General features: G+C 31.3%; 2 long non-coding RNA genes across 2 annotated transcripts; one reads left to right on the top strand and one right to left on the bottom strand.

Moving 5' to 3' along the window:
• On the top strand, positions 1-6,976 carry LOC139520145 (uncharacterized). The gene is made up of 5 exons (XR_011663825.1): positions 1-412; positions 2,727-2,864; positions 4,210-4,320; positions 5,534-5,618; positions 6,814-6,976. It is a non-coding gene; the product is annotated as an uncharacterized lncRNA (long non-coding RNA).
• Positions 6,977-19,834: 12,858 nt separating this feature from the next.
• LOC139495511 (uncharacterized) lies at positions 19,835-22,391 on the bottom strand. The gene is made up of 3 exons (XR_011657376.1): positions 22,276-22,391; positions 20,720-20,807; positions 19,835-20,230 (listed from the first exon to the last, which is right to left on the bottom strand). It is a non-coding gene; the product is annotated as an uncharacterized lncRNA (long non-coding RNA).
• Between the last annotated feature and the right edge of the window lie 531 nt (positions 22,392-22,922).

Here is a 22,922-nt window from a genome sequence, read left to right as displayed (position 1 = left end):
CAAAGCGTTGTCCCCATGTGTATGAAGATTAGAGACTAAACTAGTGATGGAATTACTTAAAACAGGATGAAGCCATACATGCAGCTTTGTTGTTTATTCCTTCTTGTCTTATTTGAATTAGGTAGCGGTGCCTGTGCACCATTTTGTGATTTTAAAGATTGGGGTCCATGGCAGGCTTGTAATGCAACCTGTGGAAGTGGAGTGCAAATTAGAAAAAGGAATATTTGTTGTGATAACACAAGATATCCAACGTTGAAGCAGTGTTTGATATCTTGTAATATCCCATTCAGTCTCTGGCAAGCAAATGGAACAGAACATAAAGTGTGTGGTAAATGTCAACAAGGAGGAACATTTAATGCAGACCAGCATCGGTGTAATTGTCCTTTGGGTTATAAAGGTCCATGTTGCTAAGGTATGTTTTATGTTAGCTAAAGGATATTTGCAAACGAGTTTTATACATTAAAACATATTTCAGCAAAAGGTTTTTACTGAAGCGAGAATATGATTACTTTAGCAAATATTATGATGAATATTTCTGGATTCATTCAAAATGTTCAGAATATTATTCTTTCCAAAACATAACAAAAACGTTAGTTTAGTATGTTCACTTACTGGTGTGCAATCTAGAAAATTCATTTAAATGTCGTGTTCATAATCAATGATAACTGAGCAAGCACATTTCATGTTATTAACGATACATAATACAATTAGTTATATAAAAGTTTGATTCTTGTCATTTTACGGTTTTAACAATGAGCAAAGCCTACGTTGTGTAGTAAGCTATTAAAATCCACGTTTTGGTAACAGTAACAAATAAATAGAAACCTAACGAAATGGTTGTCTTCTACAACAATGAATTGGGAATAAAAATATGGTCACCTTTGGTTTCCCTCCGACCAACAGTAAAACTCGAAAGGGGAACGTTCGTTTGAATGTTCCAAATGTACAAATTCGTAGCCATGTCCGGTCAGATTGGGAACGTTGAATCCGATGCCTCGTGTAGAAAGAGTGCCACACTATTTGCACGTTAGAAACCCTTGCAACAACTCTTTGAGGGTCCGTAGGTGGCCTTCACAAGGCAAATTTTCTGTTTCTATCCAATATACTTATTTGTTCGTGTCTGTCCAAATTTTCTTGAACTTCATCCCGGACGTTCCCTATTACAGAACCTACCTATTGTATGCATTGGTAATGTATCTTGTCCTGAATATGTATGAAATACTTGCCACTGGAATTTTAGCAACCAACACTCAATCAATCTACAACAATAATGAAAAACAAATATGGCCGATCAGTTTTTGGCATGATACGGATTATGTTCTTCTCATATATTTTATGATTGTATTATACTAAACCACTAACGGAAAGAATTGTACTTGTTTTTCATATAAGAAAGACATAATCTTTTAATCAGTTTTGTTCAGGTTTGAAGCTGGCATGTCAGTAACGGTTAGTAATCCTTTATTAATTTGTGTATCATTGTTATTTTGCTTTATTTCTTTTATTACCTATTCTGAAATCGGGCACGTACTTCTTCAAATTGATCTTTACTGTACGTACTGCTGTGTGTTTCCTTATTCTACATTGACTATGAAAGGTATTGAGGTATGAAAGTCAGGAGCCTCCGGCCTTTTTTAGTTTTGTATGTTGTTTTAATTTTGGTTCATGTATATATTTTGGAGTTTCGTATAATATCCATTTTCACTGAAACGGTACACTTTTTTTATTTAAGGGTAAGCTGAGGCTAACAGTGAGTCAAGATATGAAGCAAATTAATCTGTTTCTGATGTATCCTTTATTTCAAGTTCGTTTGCAAATATAAGTGCATTCAACATTGTCACCAAACTTTGGATAATTCAGTGAGATGATAATTATCATCTATATAGTGGAAGGTGAAGTTAATTGATGATTCTATGAAAATTAGAAAATGTGGTATGATTGCCAATGAGAAAACTCTTCACCAGAGACCATGATCGCATAAAAGTTAATAACTATATAGTTGTGGGGTTTTTTCAGGTGCCCTCCGCTAACCTGAAATGTCATGTTAAATTTCTACTTATTACGACCTCTGTACACAACATCACCGTAAAAATTGTGATTTGATATCCTGTGGTATATAAGATTTCTAAAGGTAAATCAAAATTTAATCTGTGTATTTGTTGTTGATTTAAGCAAACATTTTAAGTTATCATGGTTATGTTATTACGGATTACGAAATTCCTGATTTGATAATTTATCAGTTATACACAGACCATTTACAGTTCACTATATCTGTTATATTAAGAATTCTAAAGTGAGTTATATTGCAAAAGTTATCAATGTAAAGGAGCTTTTGATGTGTTGTAAAACAAATAATTCACTGCCGAAAACACGTGTGCAGTCATTTCTGATGTCGATTCGGTAGTAAAGATTGTGTAGATCAGTCAAAGACAAATATAATCTCGAGAGGTCAATCAGCGTTAGAAGGATTTTTACAGTTGTTTTCTTCTATAACCACGCAAAGATTAATCAGGGTTAAATTAATCAATTATGATATAATTTTTTTTGAAATCCCCTTTATAATTTTAACTATGATTTGTACTCATACTCGTAAATGGACTCCCGAGTCCGTCACTCAGTTAGGGTAAATATCTATTAATAGGGTGTTTCATAAGTTATGAGGACGAAACACCAAATAGTAAAGAGTAGTGAGAATATCACATTTTAATTAAATATTTTTCCATCAGATTTGGATATAAGAAAACGGAAACGGAGAGCTGCTAGCTGTATAGGAAACTCATGTCCAAATGGAACCTGTATACCTGTTCTTGGCCGGATTTCTTGTCTCTGTTATGCTGGATATGAAGGAGAAAAATGCGAGATAGGTGAAGAAAATTTTAATTTTGTACGACTCTGTGTAAGAATATAACACCAGGTTAAATATTATTAAGATTGTCTATATAATAATTGCTGAGTTCTAACTACGGTGGATTCTTTTATTTTCGTGGGTACCAATTGTCGTGGTTTCAGGAAAACTTGCATATTCGTGGATATTCTATTTCGTGTTTTGGCAAAGTCTGCATACATTCCTTATGAAACTTGTAATTCGTTGAACATTTAAATTCGTGGTACTTCTGTACCCACGAAATCCACGAAAATTGGTATCCAACGAATATACATGAATTCACAGTGAATAGTAAACTGTTTTGATATGATCATAAATTGAAAATCATTTAATGAAATACCTCCTCCACAATTGTATACGGAATTTTCGAAAAAAATCTTTCTTGATTTAGATATGCCAAAAGTTACTGACTTTACAAATTATAATCTGTTCAATTTACATGAAACAAATCTACATTAAACCCGCCAAAACAAGCTTGATAAATTTCCTTTTAATATCTATAAACATTAAATGTAGTATCCAGATGTCGTATGTAAATGAAATAGACTACTACGTTTTTTACAAATGCATGACAATTCTCATGTTGTGGTAGTTTCTGCATTCATCTAATCTAGAATAAATTGAATATAGAATACGACTAACACTGAAAGTCTTCTAATACGATTGAATTAAAAAGCAGAATTTAATATACTACATATAAAGGAAGATTTCATACTTTTCAGTTTTATTCAATAAAGGCAACAGTAGTATACCGCTGTTCAAAAGTCATAAATCGCTTGAGAGAAAACAAATTCGGATTACAAACTAAAACCGAAGGAAACACCTCAACTATAAAAGGAAAACAAATGAACAAAAGAAACACTTAAGTGGAACAAAAACAAACGCCAACATACATAGAAACGAACTATTTGATAACAACTATCATATTCCTGACATTTTAAGAAAACTGGTGGGTTGAAGATTATTTTACTCAAGTAAGTTACGGAGGTTGTATTGCGGTACATTCGGCGCCCATATGCACGCGCAGTCTGCTTCAACAGTAAGATCTCAGAACATAAAGGCGAAAGACCGTACCTACTTTAATTTACTTTAATAAATTTGTGAGACTTGGATGGAGAGTTATCTTATTGGTATCATACCACATCTTTCTATATCTAAAACATCATTTTACCTACAAGGACATGCACATGTTTTAAGTGTGTTAAATGCCTTTTGAATAGGTCAGGATCTGGGGGGGAGTAAATAACTAAGAACTTATGCTTTCTAACCATAAATGATTGAAATATATTGCAAACTTTGTAATTGTAAATAACATATATTTACAGATACAGATGACTGTTTGAAACAACCATGTATGTTTGGCAGATGTACGGATAAAATAAATGATTTTCAATGTGACTGTATGGTACTTTTCGAGGGGGAAATCTGTAATAAACGTAAGTTTAACTGCATCTTATTTATTCTTAATTCTGTAAAATGTTGGATTTCAATGCAATTACAAAACTTTTTCAGAAGATGAATATGTTATAGCAATATAATAAATAAACTAGGTCTTTGTTCAGAGAATAAATATAACTCATGAATGACATGATGATATTGTTTTTAGATACGCCATTCACCTAAAACATAAAATGACGAAATATTTGTATACGGCGGTCTATATCTGAAAATGAAATAACGAAAACCTGTCGAGGGCGGCATATTCTTACTGATGTAATAATCTTTGACAGAGGCCAACTATAGATCCATTTATTTTACCTGCATGTGGTATCTTGTTTTAATAAGAATTCACGCTCCTTTGTTTTTATTAATCTATTCAAATTTTTGTGTAAGAATTTAAGAATTTCATATCTCATACATTAATCATAAAGTAATGACAACAATAAAAAAAATCAATGTCCTCAGAAGTATAAGTTGCTGTTGAGAAAATTTTAATACATGATTATACATGCATTTCTATTAATATACATTTGATCTGAGCGTCACTGATAAGTCTGCTGTATACGAAACGCGCGTTTGGCGTAATAAATTATAATGGTGGTACCTTTATTAACTATCTACTTCTTTCCATCTGAGATTTCCAAACAGGTATGAATTATATATTATGAAATAATTTGGCTCTAGTTTACTTATTATTTAGTCAATTAATTGTTTGGTTCCCTAACGTCCGTTGGAAAGTATTTCGTGCATACTAAAGACGAGAACAAGACTTATAATAAAATATAATAAGTAGGTTCTGCAAAAAAAGTCAATAAGGATGAAATATGTAAATTTTGGACTGCCACTTGAAATTCAGGATGTGTTTGATAAAGACAAACATTTTTTGCATCAAAACCGTAAGATAGGTGTTGCAATGGTTCCTTAACACACAGAAACAGTTTCACTCTCCCTTCAAGAGGCTTCAGACTTATTATCCTCAATTCCGACAGGAAGTGTTAATTGTCTGCGCAACATTTTTCGACAATTATGATATGTTAGAAATAAGAAGTAAAACATGCAAAGGTGTAATTGAGTCTTTTGTAGACGAAACGCGCGTCTGGCGTATATACAAAATTTAGTCCTGGTATCTGTGATGAGTTTATTGTTTACCTTGCATAAAAAATAAGTTCTCAGATGCTTATTCAGTAATAAACTTGAATTTTCTTGCAGTAAAACCATGGGCGATAGCCATAATAACACTGACAGCATTAGCTCTACTTCTGGTGTGTTGCTATTTCTGTTACATGATGGGAAAGTATGTATTTTCAACTAAAATAAATCTCTTGCAGATTGTTTCAGTATTTTATGCTTATTCATTTTTTTTTATATATTTTGTAGAAAACTTTAATAATCTACATTACCTTTAAGGAGGCACACGCTCCGAGATAAATAAAAAAATATATATTGTTTTTACTCAATCATCAATGGGAGTGAAATAGTGAAGTAACAATTCGCTTTTAACCGCAAGAATGGTTCAATTTGGTAAAATAAAAGCTAAGAAACATCGATGCTTGATTATTCACTAGCAAATAAACTCATCATATATAACAGTATTAAATTTTGTATTTACGCCAGACGCGCGTTTCGTTTTCAAAAGACTCATCAGTGATGCTTGAATACAAAAATGTAAACAAGGCCAAATTAAGTACGAAGTTGAAGAGCATTGAGGACCAAAATTCATAAAAGTTTGCCAAATACAGCTAAGGTAATCTATTCACGAGGTAGAAAAACCTTACTATTACAAAATTCCAAAGTTTTGTAAACAGTTAATTTATAAATTTGATCATATCAAGTATAATTCATGTCTTCGAAAAAGTGCTGACTACTGGGCTGGTGGTACCCTCGAGGAATTAAAACTTCACCAGCAGTGACATCGACCCAGTGGTTGTTAATAAACTCACAGGATTAAATTTTGTATTTTCTCCAGACGCGCGTTTCGTCTTCAAAAGACTCATCAGTAACGCATTGAATCCACATTCATGTGATTTTCAATGTAACCACTTAGCTAGAGATGGTTAACGAATGCATTATGCGTGTTCAGCTTTCGAAAGGAAAAGCATGTCAAGATTGAAAATGAAACAAAGGTCAATCTTTTGATTGACTGATTCGATCCACAAAAATTCATTCTTAAACAGGGGAAACAGATGATTAAATATTTTTAGCTTAAATAACAAACCTATAAAAACTCAAGTGCACACGTTCGCTATTAGCTGATGTTTAATAAACGTCCACTGCATATAAATAAAGGTGACAAAAGATTAAATGATTTAAATAAATACATAACAAAACTGAATGTAAAAATAACAAACGCAAGACTAAAGAAACAAGTGTTTGAAGGACTCTCACACAATGTTGGATCATTCATTTCAATCGAAGTATAAAACTATTATCATTTTATATACAACATAAAGAAAAGTAAAATGATGTCTTGTATACATTTTATATTACAGGGATGAAATCGATAACGAAACGGAAAAAGGTAGAAAGGAAAGAAAACTTCAACCAACAAGTCATAAAATAGGACCTACCGAAAAACCTTAACCACAGGCTTTAGCCTAACACATTGTCAAATACCATGACGTCTTTAAGAAACATTATAATTTTGATCATTAATTAAGAGTCATTTGTTAATGCATACCCTTCCCGGAATTCTGACTAGCCTTTAACATCCCACCTGCGCTTTCTCAAAGAAACTTTTACAGTGTGTTGTACTACTTTTGGGACAAATTATATCAAAATTATAGAAAACTTCATCGGCTCTAACTCAAAATATGGACAATTTTATGTTTAGGGCGTCTTGAAATCTTTTGACAGCTTCCGAAGTGCTAATTTTCAACCTTTTTCAGCTGGACCAAATCACTACTTTCCTTTAAAATTCTTGACCCAATTTTTTTTACAGTGTAATTTCACCCCCATACTTGCAATTTGAGGCAATAAACATGGAGAAATGAATTTGGAAGGGGTATAAAAATTAATGGCAAGTAACCCACTGTCAACACTAGGGACTAATATTCGTGAACAACGAAAAACAAGGGACGACAATTGTGGTCTCGGACCATTAATCGTAACACAGTGTATGTATTTAACGTAAAATTAATGTCTTTCTTGATTCGAATTTTGTCCTTCTTGTTACCATACAAACGACAATATTTTTTAATACAAACTTACATTTTTTGTGCGCTATGGGTATACATATCTTGCATGTACATTGTAAACTACTTCTATTCATGGTCAATTATTTTAGCAGATATTTTTTTGTTATGGAGTATGTCTATTACATTATAATTTTTTCTCGATGTTCCTCGCTTCATTGTCTACGTAACATATATCTACAAACAGTGGTTGTCCCGTTATCAGACGAGTCTGTCACATTTAATTGCATATATCTAAATTTGTTTTCGCTTTGTCTCGTTGTTTTATTCTAAAAGTTTATCTGATGCTGCTTTTTCGCCATATTAATTTCATGGAGCGAGAACGAGTAATGGTTTCATTTTGCGTTTTCTGATCTCGCTCCCGGCCACAATGTTTATAACCCTTACAAATTTGGTTCATTACATTCACGAATGCATGTTTCGAAAATTAAACGCTGTCAATCAATGAAAAAAGTGAAGAACAACTGTCATATTACAGACTTTGTACGCACTCTACCTGCTGGTGTTTTTAACCTGGTTTTATACCTATCTCACCATCCTACACATATAAGAGCTGTCTATAATAGTTCTTTTATATTGACAAAATTTTTAGAGCAGCTCAAATAGACATAGAAATTGACAATGATTGGGCCAAACCTATGTAATCACAGACACACACACAAACATCTTCATAATAAAACATTGAAACACACCTAATGTCTTTAGATGTCTCATTGACAACGATACCACTTCTCTTCATTTTTATATCAATCAAAAAAAGACGCAATCAAAAAAATTGTGAATTTGACAATGATGCCAGCAAAAAAATGTTTTTGTCTCGTTGATCATGCATACCGTATATAGTAAACACTTTCAGTAAATATAAATGTACAAGTGTAAACAATAAAGAAACAACACCGTAAAACTTCCTTTTGTCCGAATGGCAATTTAGGACAGGACACGTTAAGATATATATATTTGGAAGAAATGTTTCTTGAAAAGTCGTCGTTTCCATTAGTCAGGTAATACATTATCTTGACATCACTTTACGGATGAATGAGAAAAAAGTACGTATCGGATATACAAGACTCTTCAACTACATTTACCCTACACAAATATAAGCCTGGCATCTTGGATAAAGTTTTTATGCAATCATTTTTCATAATAACATTAAATTTTATATTAAAAATAATCAGACTGCAGTCAAATTCATTTCAACGAACTTTCATCACCATTCTTCACTATGTCTTTCCATTGGTTTTGGTTTAATTTTTTTATTCATACGTTTTGTTGTTTTCTCTGATTCGTCCTTTTTACCTCTGAAAAGGACAAAATAAAAATTATTTTCAAAAATTATTCGAGTTGAAATATTTCATTTGTAAAGGACTGTTTAGATGATGAAGTAATTTGAATCTAATAAATCTATTTACTTACAAGAACAGGGGTGAGGTCTGGTATTTTGACAGGGTAAGCGTCTCCTGATATTTCTATTGGAATTCAATTAAATGATCCCTTTCATAATATGTAAGAAAGGAAAACACAAATTGTGTATTGAGGAGAGCAACTTTTAAGTTCATTACTGTAATGAATTTCTTTAAAATGATTTATTCAGAATTGAGATAAGAAAAATATTTTAACATTGAATTATAAATACTTACGTTCCTATAATCCACCAGCAACAACAGCACCATGGTAAAGTTACTGCTAAAGATGCTAAGGCTATAACAGCTATGGCCCATGATTTTACTACAAATAAGATATCTGATGATAGACCATTACATTGTTGAGATCGATTACAACTAAGAAATGTTTGTTTTAATATTGTTTATTCAGAAATATTGCCTGTATTAAAACAATTATGAGACAAAACGCAAAAAGCGAGATAAGTTATTTCAAATCCGTTTTATTGAAGTTTATCTGCTAAATCATTTTGCTCACCTTCATTCTAGATATGTTGAGTGGAAAATCTAACATACATGAAACAGTTTAACATAAGACTACCATTAAAAAGAAACTCGAAGCTATCATGGGCAGAATGTAGGATCATCGATATTCTTCGGTACATTCAAATATGCTATAAATTTGTCATTCAAGCACATTTATCATCTATACTTGCACAGTATGAACAATAAATTGCTAAATCTTTTAAACATGTGTTTTTTCTCATTGGCGTACTCCTAATATCTATTTTCTCTAGTGCATAATTCATGTATTTATACTTTAGTGAATAGCTAAAATGTAAAACATGAATCCGTAGTTTGAAAAAAATTGTAGACAAAATGTTGATTTATCAAGCGTTTCAAGCTTTTTGTTATCAGTGTTTATGTTTCCTTGTCAAAGTTCATTTTGTTATCATCAAATTACTGATTGTTATTGGTCTGAAAATTTAAATTAAACAATCATTTTGTTCAGCTGACTTAGTTCTGTTGAAGTATATATGAAGACTTACTATTACTATTCTGGTGCATTTATTATTGTTTACACTGACTCTGTACTCAAAACTTCACGATTGGTCAATCTTATACCAAGGTTCATTGTTGTTTGTTTTTTAGTTGTCTATCACATGATAGCTAAGTAATAATCACACTTAGCTCTCAACTAAATGAAATTGAGAATGAAAGTGGGGAATGTGTCAAAGAGACAACAACCCGACCATAGAGCAGACAACAGCAGAAGGTCACCAACAGGTCTTTAATGCAGCGAGAAATTCCCGCACCCGGAGGTGTCCTTCAGTATATATTTATTTTACTTACGTGTGTTACACAGTTTGCCTTCAGAGAAGAAAACACAATCACAGTGAAAACCATCATCTTTATCATGGCAAGTCCCGTACTGACATGTTCTGCTCGCACAGTCATCTTTTACTGTATAGGATTAACTTTAGTTAATTCTATTTTTGAATTGGAATTTCTCATGATATGCGTTTGCATGAAGTCTTGCGTTTAACATTTGATCAATTCAACCATGTGTTTCTTTGTCTAATATGTTCTCTTATTTATTTGTATTGTAGTACTGTTATGTTGTGTTGTCATTTTAATGTTATATTTAACATTGTCATTAAAGAGGGAGGTTTGGCATGCCACAAAACCCGGTTCAACACACCATTTTTTTCTTTAAAAAATGTCCTGTACCAAGCCAGGAATATGGCCATTGTTATATAATAGTACGTTTCTGTGTGTTTTACATTTTAACGTTCCGTTGTGTCGTTTGTTTCCTCTTATATTTGAGTTTGAATTCACATTACTATAAGACGTGTCACGGTACTTTTCTATCCCAGATTCATGTGTTTGGTTTTGATGTTGTATTTGTTGTTCTCATCTGATTTTGTCTGAAGCTTGGTCCGTTTCTGTGTGTGTTACATTTGAATGTTGTGTCGTAGTTCTCCTCTTATATTTAATGCGTTTCCCTCAGTTTTGGTTTGTTGTCCCGATTTAGTTTCTTGTCCATCGATTTACGAGTTTCGAACAGCGGTATAATACTGTTGCCTTTATTTAAGATATGATTCCCTCTATTACAAAACTGGTAACGGATTTTAATAATTTCTATATGCATATTGGTTTATCCTTTAAAATCGCTTTTGAGTTCGGTATTTTTGTTATATATACTTGAATGGTGTCATTAATTAATAAACAGAGATTTTTCGTGCCTTTTCGCATAAAATTCAGAAAAAAGACTGATGGCCGGCTACATTGCTACTTCCCACATGCAATATTGACCTTAAATACATTTGGGTACATATGTAGGTCGGTTTGGTCATTAAGTTCCTGTAGTTTGCAGATATTCATACAACCTTAGCTTTCAATTTTTTGTGTTTGATCGTTACTAATGAAGATAGATCCAGAAAAAAATACTTCAGACGCACTTAGTTTTCTATAAGTGTTTTTTTTTTATTATAGCATTGTAAGGTCTCGGAGTATATACTGATTGTACGAATTAATCATTTAACCTTCCGGACCACCTGAGATCACCCCTAGTTTTTGGTGGGGTTCGTGTTGTTTATTCTTTAGTTTTCTATGTTGTGTCATGTGTACTATTGTTTTTCTGTTTGTCTTTTTCATTTTTAGCCATGGCGTTGTCAGTTTGTTTTAGATTTATGAGTTTGACTGTCCCTTTGGTATCTTTCATTCCCCTTTTATTAAATGGTATATATTTTTGGGGTTTAAATTGTAATACTTACAATCACAACATGATCCTCCGAAGCCATGAGGACATATGCACTGATTTTGATAGGTAATAAATGTCCCTCCATTATGACATTTTCCACAGGTTTTGTGTTCTATTGCATTTACCTCCCACCAACTGAATGGAATTTTACAACCGTGTAAGCATCCTTTCAATGAGTGATATAAGGAATTATCACAACATATATATTTCTCTCTCTTCTGTACTCCTCCTCCACATGTAGCATTACAAGAACCCCATTGGGCCCATTGTTCAACTTGACAATAACCATATGGGCCACATGCATCACACAAATTAAACACAAAGTAACAGACAATATAAATGCAAGAGCAAATATGTAGAAATTTGTTCATTCTGCTCTTTTATATTAAGATGTTGATTTCACTATTTTATGCCTCCACCAACTTGATTTGAAATGAAAAAGTTAGATATCATATTTAATATTTTTTTTCAATAAAAATATTTGTGACACATCGGCTATAATTTTTTGCATTCAAATAGAATGAAAAATCATAAAAGTAACGATTTCCTATTTAAATTCCGTGATACATCGGTGTTATCTGTACAGTAACACACATATGTATTTTTCTTTTGAATTTCAGTGTTCTAATTAAGATTGTGGACATATTTTCTTTTGACGAAACAGATATGTTGTGGTTTAAGATAGAAACAAATCATATAGTCAAGTCCCAATTGACAACACTATAAAAGGTACAAGAAAATAATTTTACTAGATAATATATCATTGCATTTGTAAATCGCATCAATGTCGAATGTTAAATAACAAAATTTACAAAGTCACTATTTTTTTAACTCAAAATAGGGAACAGGATTACAGAAGCCTTAAATCTATTGACATTTAAAAAACTTATGCTTTACTTTTTTATTTCCCGGTCAGATAATTGTTGGGTAGAACTCTTTTCTGCTGTCTTATACTTGAAAGACTAAAAATATCGGATACACAAGATTTAAACCTGTATTATCGTAAGGTAGAATTTTCAAACCTTGTTTCCTAGATTTTAAAATTAACAGTGTTCGCTAAAAGTCATATTTAATGTAACGAATAAAACTTATAAACTACATTGGCTTAAAGGGAAATCAGAAAGACCATACATATCATGTGTACTATTTTACTCAATTATCGCATACGTTAACGCTATTTGTTGACGTTTTGGTGTTTGTTTAAGGTATTCCATTCAGTTTTAGGGTGAAAAATGTTTGACACATCAAACAAAAATACGAAATGTAAGATCTTTATTTCAATGTAAGAATTACTATATGAAGAAATGAACCTTATAACTAAAAAGAATATAGTACTTCAAAATGCAGGCAAAAATTTAACGGCTTAAAATTAACATTTTGAATTATATTGCACTAAAAAAATGTTTCATTTGCCTCTCTTGTGTAACTTATTTATACCGCTTAGTAAATGAATAAAAACATAAAAAAAAAAAATGTTGTCATTTTCAATATTTTTTCAATTCAGTACAATAACATCAAATAATAAATTGAAACCAGTTTTAATTATTTAACAAACAGATGCCAGATCCCATTTATTGGAGGCATTGAAACCGGCTCTTTGAAAACAAACGAGAGATTTTATATGTCCCTATCCATCGCTATTTTAAAATCCGGGTAAGCCACTGAAGACGTCATAAAAGAAATCATGCAAAATGTCAGTTGATCTAAGCCTCTAGGTTGTATTTTTGATTTTACGTCTGGCCATTCTAATTAATTTCATTTATATGTTTGCACACAAATATCAATATCATATGTTTTTTATGTATGTGTAAGCACGTGTTATCTATAATCATACATAAAATTAGTTCAAAAATAGTCAGCTAATAAGTACTCTTTTTTGGCCAAAGAGAATGATTTAGTATTAAGAAATATCGGTTTTATTGTCTAAGATTTGTCATCACCGCATGATATCTGTTTTTTACTTATTGAAAATTATAATGTTTGTCAACTTTTTGATTTTGATCACAGTTGTTTTTTTTCCTAAAGTGTCATCACGTATTTATTGACAAGGGAGGTTACACCTTATGTTAAAAGTTATCATATGATTTAATTTTTAATACCACTTAATCTTATTTTTCACAAGATTCCAACAGTTTATACGACAGTGTTGCAATTAATTTATGTCTCCCAGGTGAGTTTATGTTATATATCGGACTGTTTATGAATAGTTGCCATCTTCTTTTCAAGGGGTTCGATAACATTAAAATCACAAATTAAAGTCCTGGCATTTTTCACTAATCTGGAACGTGTTGACTTCAATACTGAAAAAGATACGCTAACAAAGTGTTAAGATATCAATATCCCTCTTGGCTAAAACGAATAGTCTTATGAAAGCATATTCCACCTCTACTTGACCGTTCTATTTTAGTACAAAATTTATATTCTATCCAATTAGCATTTTGCTCTTAAGACTGGTTTACTCTCGTTTTATCTGTTCGACTAAATAGATACGCATTACTAGGTGCATAACACATGATTGATTCTCCATTACTGATGCTAAGCGACACTTTCGGCACTCTTGGCAATTTCATGATGGTAAGTATTTTTATTAGGGATGGCAACGAGTACTCGAGTACTCGGGTACTCGATCGGAAGACCGAGTACTCGAGTACAGTTTTAGTACTCGGATACTCGTTTGCCTGTTATACATCTTGAGATATTATGTTCTCTTTACATTTCCACTACTTTTAGTTCCGTTGAAATATCACATTCGTAAAACTTAAAAAAACAATTAAGAGCATACATATGTTTATCATGAGGTTTCTATTTTTTATAGTAGCAAAGTTCTTTTCTTCCAAGGGAATGATTTCGTGTGCACTACTTGTAACAAAAAAATGGAAAGTCAACCAGTCTTTCGTCTGAAATGGTTGACCATATCATATTATTAAACAAGAACAAAATCAGAGTGACCTGCGGTAAACCATACGCAACTGATGGGAGACATTTGTGACGGTGTTTGTACACAGATCAACTTTTCATGGATTACTAATTAACTCATCACACAAGCCGTAAAACTTATCTTTGTTTGTTAATCAAGACTTCTATGTATTTAAACGTGATTGGTATGCGATTTACATTTAAATCAATTTGATTACACAGTATTTGAAATTTAACTATAATTGTTTAATTTACAATTAATTCTTTATCACTTTAAGCACAGTGCAATAGATACAAATACATTTCTATAACACAACATGACATAATACATCAGAGAAGCAAATAAATATCAAGTATTGACCAATAACAGTTTGGTCCTATGATTAAGTGCATTAAACAAGAATTTACACAAATTACGCAAATCTTTTACATTTTCAGTGCTGAGAAGTTGCACTAATTTGAACGACGATGGACGTCTATAATATTAAGGTTTAATAAACTGTCTCCTAAAGTCTCTATAGCTTTTACATTGTAACACAAAATGGAATTCATCTTCAGTGATATTCAAAGTACAAATAGTACACTTTCTATCTAACCTATTTACCCCATGATAACGGCCTACTTCAACAAACAAATTATGAGATGACCATCTATGGCGCGTTAAATACACTCTAAAATTCATATGTTTAGTTAGATAATTCTGTAAACATACATTATTGACAATATATTTATATAAATAACACTTGGATGAAACGTTCAGTTGATCATTCAAAGTCTGTTTTGCTTGATCATATATCCTTGTTTTTACAAATAATAATAAATTTGTATCAATAATCGAATTGTCTTGGTTATACCAGATCTCATTTAAACCTAAGTTAAATAATAATTGTTGTAGTTGATAAATCCAACTGCTTCTAATATTACAGAAATTAAACAGTTGTTCCCTGTAGCAGTTTTTAAGAATACAGTTGCTTGCGGATAACAATTTGAACCAGTACTATTTTGTACATTCTAAAATATATCAAAGGATATCTACCCAATTAAAAATAAACCATAACATTTGTTGTACATTGTTTGACACCTAATATGTTTTTGCAAAAATCAAGTTGTATTTTTTCAATATTTGGAGCTTTATGGAAGCCCCATATTTCACAACCATAACATAAAATACTGCTAATGTAAGTATCAAATAAATTCAAATATGTAAAAACATTCAAATACAATGACGAAACCTTCGACTTTAAACCAAAAACAGCTTTTCTACTTTGCTCAGCTAAATGTTTTTGAGCTTTAACAAATTTACCGTTAAAATTTAACAGTACACCAAGGTAACAAAATTCATCCACTATGCCAATAAATATCATTTTTTAAGAGATCAAAAGAATTAAAAGATATGCGAATATATGAGAGCGGCATTCAAAATCAAAAGTCGAAAAACTGCTGACAACGTCGTGGCTAAAAACAAAAGAAAATCAGACAAACGAATGGTGCCAAATAAACCAAACAACACAAAATAAGTAAGACTGAGAGGCAAGAAAAAGCATAAGTAATTTGAAGACCAATATTCTTGATGACAAGTTAATGGACAAGTCGTATCATAAAAAATACCATCTTCCAAGGAACACTGGGTCGGACTTTATATTCAAATATTTTTTTTTTATTTTATTGAAATTTGGTTCATGAACACGTACACAAACAAAGATTGGTATTATGATAGATATGATATATATGATATTTGTAGAAACGGCGGTCGGTAATTCATTGTTAAATTGACACAAACAAAAAACAGAAGAGCAAGCTATGTTTGTAAATCGTTTGACTTATGGTTATGAAAGGTAATAACAAAAACACTGCATCCCACCTTAAATCTAAACTTTTTAATAGACGTTTGAGATTCATCCGAGTACTCGCGAGTACTCGAGTATCTTGACCGAGTATCCGAGTAGTAAATTTCAGATCTTTTGACATCCCTAATTTTTATTATTGGCAAAGGAAGCCAGTAACATCGACTTTCGGTTGGAAAATTGTCAATCCAAGAGTCACTTAAGATCGAAGTTGAACGCATTTGCCAGGAAAAGGGGTTCGAACTCAAAACTTCATTGTTGACAGTCATATAATTACCGAATTTTTAGATTGATAATAACATTAACGGTACCAATTTTCCTGCACCAGATGCGCATTTCGACAATACATGTCTCTTCAGTGATGCTCGTGGTCAAAATATTTGAAATCCAAAGCTTATACAAAAGATGAAGAGCTATAATCCAAAAGGTCAAAAAAGGAAATATAGCCGAATCCGTGAAAGGATGTTGGCTATCTTTATATCTCTTTTTGAACGACCTGCAATGAGATCACAAATAAAATGTATGGTCTGCGTAGACATATCCATTTGAAAGTAGGCTCCTATGATAATTTTTGTTTTCAAATATAGTCTAGTAGTAATACCAGAATAGTAATTGTTATGTAAAGTATTTTTTAGGAAATTGAATGTCAAACCTAAATTATGCTCCTCGAATACAAGAAATAGTAAAAAATATTACAAAAATGGTCAAAATAGTCACTTACCCCGTTTGGTAAAATAACAATACAAAAACACTAATTACATCAAAATGTAATCATCTGTTCCTGTCCATCCCAGGTCCAGATGATAACATGATACGTCACCTTAATAGTAAAATGTATTCATTCATTTGGATGATAAGGCTGACACGATAAAGCGGGATCTTTTATGTCAAAAATACTACAGAGGGGGTCTAAAAATGAGAAATTTGAGTAATTTTATACAAAGATTGAAACTTACGTGGGTCAGAAGATTATTGAAGTCAAAATCTAAATGGATTCAATAGTATACCTTCGCACAAAATATAAATTTAACAGAGTTGGCTTATTTTGGAATCATTAAAGAATAAAAAAAAAAAAATTGGATGATGTTTTTCATGCCTGGAAAGCTATGTTAAAACTCAGACGTCCATTTAATTTTGGGAAAGTCATTCCGGCATCTATATGGCATAACGAAGATATTAAAATTGATAACGTCAGCATTTTCTATGAAAATTGGGCACACCATGGGGTATAGACTGTAAATGACCTGTTAGATGAACATGGAAATATATTAACATATGAAAAACTTGAAATACTGAATCATTTCAAACCCATGCTTCTACAGTTTTATGGGCTTATATTAGCTCTAAAAAATGGTAAGAAGCTACTGGAATCGACACTGAAAGAGAGATTGAACATCAGGCAATTATACCTTTTAATTTGATATTTTTTTCAAGTTCAAAGGGGCTCAAAGGACATGTATACTATTTCAAATCAAGTACCTATACATATAGATTTTGTAGCAGACAAAAATGGGAAGGTATTCATTATAAAGTTGTTGAAAATTGGGGGGAAATACACTTGTGTGTTACCAAGGTTTAACAAGACACTAGATTATGTTGGTATCGAATTATTAATTATTTCTTGGGGACAAACGCTCTACTCTTTAAAATGAACCTTGTTAATTGTAACTTTTGAACATTCTCTGATGATTTAATACGCTATATTGGCAATATTTATCTTTCTTTTCAATGGGCTGGCACATATACAATGTATAAGTATGCTTAGACATATCTATTTTAAAATATGCTACTATGATAGTTTTTATTATCAAATATAGTCTAACAAAGTACGTGCTGTTGCATAACAGTGGTCGTCATTTTCATCTTTGAACGGCATGCTCCTTTAGTCTTCATAAAATTTTGACAAAATTTGTACTTTGATCCTTTGACAAATTTATAAAAATTAAAAGAAAACTTCAATCACTCATTTTATCGGAAACAAATCATTTGATATATAGCAGTTTGACAAACAATAAAGTTTAAACATGGAAAATCGTAATTTTTCCTCAGCAATAGAACGTGCATTTAAAACGTTCAGCTAATTTTTACAAATTTATATTCCTGTAGTTTTCTGTACCGACTTAAATGTCCTCTATTTGGTTACAAATTTGGTTATAAATTTCCAAAGTGGACATATAGTTATAACTTTCTTTATCCTACGTGTTTGTTTCATAAGTATCCGTACTTTTGATTGGCTGACAACAATCAAGGGGCATTTTGACTTTGACTTTTCATTTCTCATTAAAATGTAACATTTATAACTGCAGGTGCTTTACATAACACGCAACGCCAAATCATTGCATTGGAAAACAAACAAAAAGCATGATATCCCTCATTATTTCATGAATGTAGATTATTATCAATAACTGTAATTTTAAGAAATGATGTTTCCTTTTAAAAATTTATAGGTTGTAATTCTGGAAATACAGACAATGCAATTTCCCATTTATGTTAGGAACTCCCTTTGCGGCTAAAATTGTGTCTTTTACTATGAAGTTTCGTCAAAAATTATATCACAGAACGGAAAGTTTATAGGCACTACTATTTTGTTCAAAGGTTAATTGATGTGCGGCATATTTTCAACATTATATGCCCTGAACTTCTACGAATTTAAACTTATAGTAAAATTCTAAGCTATTCTTAACTCCATATTTGGACCTCCTGAGTATAAAAATTTCGGCGCTACCATGTTTTTCTTTACTGGTTACATTGTGATGTCTCTATATATAGCTATGAGATGAAACCCAGAGATCATAAATGGGAGCCAGTACGTTATTAAAATAACTATGAATATTATATATCTCCCCAAAAGAGATGTGGTTAGTGAAACAGCTGTATTTACAAAGTGCAAACTATAGGGTTGCAAAAGGAGTGACCGTACGCACCTCTTTAGTATATTTCATTATTGTATGGACATTCAATCTTACTTATAATTACATTTATAATTTGAATAAACAAAAAAAAAATGTTTAAGACAGTTCAATTAACAAAAAGTATAACATGATACAGATAACGTTATTGGATTGACAAAGTATTGAAAGCACATGAAAAAGAACAGACATCTTTAGTAAATACTAGTTTCCGGACATAAAATTATCACAGAGGCGATCCAGGGGCGGCAAAGGTGTATAATCCCTACTCTTTTGTCGCCAAAACATTAAAAATATCCTTTGTTTTACGATATGATAAATTATAGTCCAAGTAACATTCAAAACAATAAGTACATTAACTTAGTTTTTTCGTAGAATTGATTTCTTTATTTCAGACTAGAACGAACTTGACAATGTAACAGTGGAGATTACAAACAGAAATCAAATATGAGATGATAGTTTTATGAAGTATCCAGACTACTAACAAAAAAAGCTAGTGCTGCTTTTAATGGGATATCACATTATGATAGTTAGCTGTTGTGATATTTAAGTTCAGTTTTCTACCTTTGTATGCTATAAAGAAGGAATATATATATAAAAAAAATATGAAATCATTATACTTTGACAGAGTGGATTATAACAAGACTTTGAAAACTAAACAAGCATTAAGTCATCTAACACTCATTTGTATATGCCGTTGAAAAATTCACTCTTCTGAGAACAGTCCTAGATACATTTGCCTTATAATATTATCAGTTGTTTTTTCAGATATTAATATTATTTATATGTGTGGCTACGATATCCCATCACCATCTATTATATCGTGGTTGCCTCTCCATTGGTTTAGGTTTAATCTTTTCTTTCATAGGTTTAACTTTTGTCTGTTCCTCTTCCCTGTTGCAACTGAAAAAAGGGGAAATGTACAAGAATTGTATTTGAATATGCACATAGTTTAATTATTATATATGTGTTATATTATACATGTTATTTTATACACGAAATATACGTACGAAATAATAAAAATATTTGACAAAATATACGAATATCTCATGCAATAAAAAAGGCAATAGTAGTATACTGCTGTTCAATAGTCAAACATCGAATTATCTGAAACAAATCCAAGTCAAAAACTAAAATTGAGGGACACACATCAACTGTACCAGCAATAAACTCTTCAGTTCAACGTCGAAAATAATTAGCTTCGAACTACATCGTTCATGTCTTTAGACAATTTCATATTTGTAATATACTGCATGAAATAATAAAATAGTCACAAGAAATAGATTAAGTACACACGACTATTAAAACTGCCTTTACTTTCCCCTTTTCAGAAATAAATTGAAATACAAATAAACAAATTATTTTTATCTACATGGAATAATCCACACTTACATTCCCACAATCCACTTCCAACAACAGCAACAAATTAGAAGAACTGATAAAGATGCTAAGGCTATACCAGCTATAGCCCATGATGGTACTACAAATATAATCATATTTTTTTCATCGTGAATGTCTAAACAAGGAAGCAGTCATATTGTATTTTAAAATTTGTAAATAGCTTTCATATTTTCCTGTATCTAACGTAGATTAAATGTTTACCACCATCGTGAATTGTAAAAAAAAAAGATATGCAAATACTGAACTTCAAGTCAAATTCAAAACTGGTAAAGACAATACAAACTGGCAAAGTCAAACGCTATCCCGAATTGCAGTACACAATCGGGCTTATTATTTACTTCAATCTGCAAGGTTTGAGACAGATTTGCAATTACAGTGCAGAACTTTTCATTCAAATTTTTCACCTTAACCATATAAGGATATGCTATAAATTCTATAAAGAAATGTTAATGACATTTTGTTTTTGACTTGTGGTACGATAAAAAGTGCTGTGACACAATTCTATTTTCAAACTATCTTCACATATTTCATTCATAAATTCCGTCTCATAGATTTCCTCTATTCCCCTAAAAAAAATCTGTCATGGACATTTAAAGAAATATATAACGAAGGTCCACCTTATCAATCTAAAAAACAAATATCGTCTTATTTTAGCGATATTAGAATATCCTAGAGGTTCACTCATAGTTAAAACCACATTTGATAATTGCATTTGTGCCACTCTTTGTATTGTATTTTGTTTTTTTATTGTTTTTATGTGTTGATGTCGCATTGATATACATATTCTTCAACAACAACAAAAATGATACAAGCACAGTAAAAAGTCAAACCACAAAAATACTGAGCTACGAGGAAAATTCAAAAAGGAAAGTTCTTAATCAAATGTTAAATTCAAAAGCTCAAACACATCAAACGAATGGATAACAACTTTCATAATCCGGACTTGTTACATGCATTTTCTTATGTAGAAAATAGTGGATTAAATCTGGTTTTATAGCTTTCTAAACCTCTTATTTGTATAACATCAACTTCAATAATATTGACATCGACGTGTGAACAAATCACACATACATAATGGGTAAAAAGTCAAAAATATTGGTACAGAAGTCAACACTGTGTTATAATCTTAATCACTATAAAAACAAACGAATATTTAACAAATAAGTACAAAATCGCATATAGACAACTAATATTAGTAAAACTAAAAGACAATCATACCCAAATTTACCATTTACAATAACGGGATGTATCAGTACAAAGTCACTTCATATGTACCAAAAGGCATATGGACAAAGCACAATAGCTCAAACGAAACATATTTGTTCTCAGACATCTGAATTAACAACCAAACATTACTTTCTATATAGATCAGGAGAAAACTAATATAATTTCACTTTTTGACAATTGCAATAATTTTTCAACTACGGACCAAGTGGTATAGACCTATAATTGCTGATATATAAGTCTGTTAGGTCCCAATTTAGGTACATTTTCTTAGGCAGTAAGTTGCCCTTAACATTTGTTTTTTTTTAAATCACTCCACTTACGTTTGTTGCACATTTTGCCTTTGAAGAAGAAGACACAATCACAATGAAAATCTTCAACTTTATCATGGCATGTCCCGTACATACATGGGCCGCTGGCACAGTCATCTTTGTCTGTTTCAAATATATATTACAATAAAATATCAGATTTTTGAAATTTTGTCTATGATATTTTTTCATTATTTTCTCTTAGTTGCAGTTTTAAGTTGATTATTACATTATTGAAGATCTACAGTTTTCTGTACCTCTGTATGTGTTTTGTTTGCTTCTATTTACTTCATGCGTCATTTTAATTTTAGTTTAAACAATATTTATTCAGATAAATCAACATTAAACATATTATACAATGAAATAATTTTAAGGATTCATAAACAAGCAATTTGCTTTTACAAATCTGTCTCCCTGTAATTTTATTTATAGTTGAGATGGCGATTTGGATGGTGATGTGAAAAGTTTTCTGCATGTTTCGTAAATATTCTGATTAAAATAGAGTATCTTTACGTTAAATGTAATTTAAGAAAAGTTTACGATATATATCGAAATTATTATACAGATGTTTTGTACTACTTATAATGATTAATTAAAACCAAAACCGTCAACTAAGTATATAAGTTTAGAATATTAAAATACATGTTATCCGCATTTTTAAT

This window comes from Mytilus edulis, chromosome 1 (assembly GCF_963676685.1).
Source record: "Mytilus edulis chromosome 1, xbMytEdul2.2, whole genome shotgun sequence".
Classification (NCBI taxonomy): domain Eukaryota; kingdom Metazoa; phylum Mollusca; class Bivalvia; order Mytilida; family Mytilidae; genus Mytilus; species Mytilus edulis.
The sequence above is the reverse complement of the archived record's forward strand: the minus strand, read 5'-3'. Positions and strand labels throughout refer to the sequence as shown.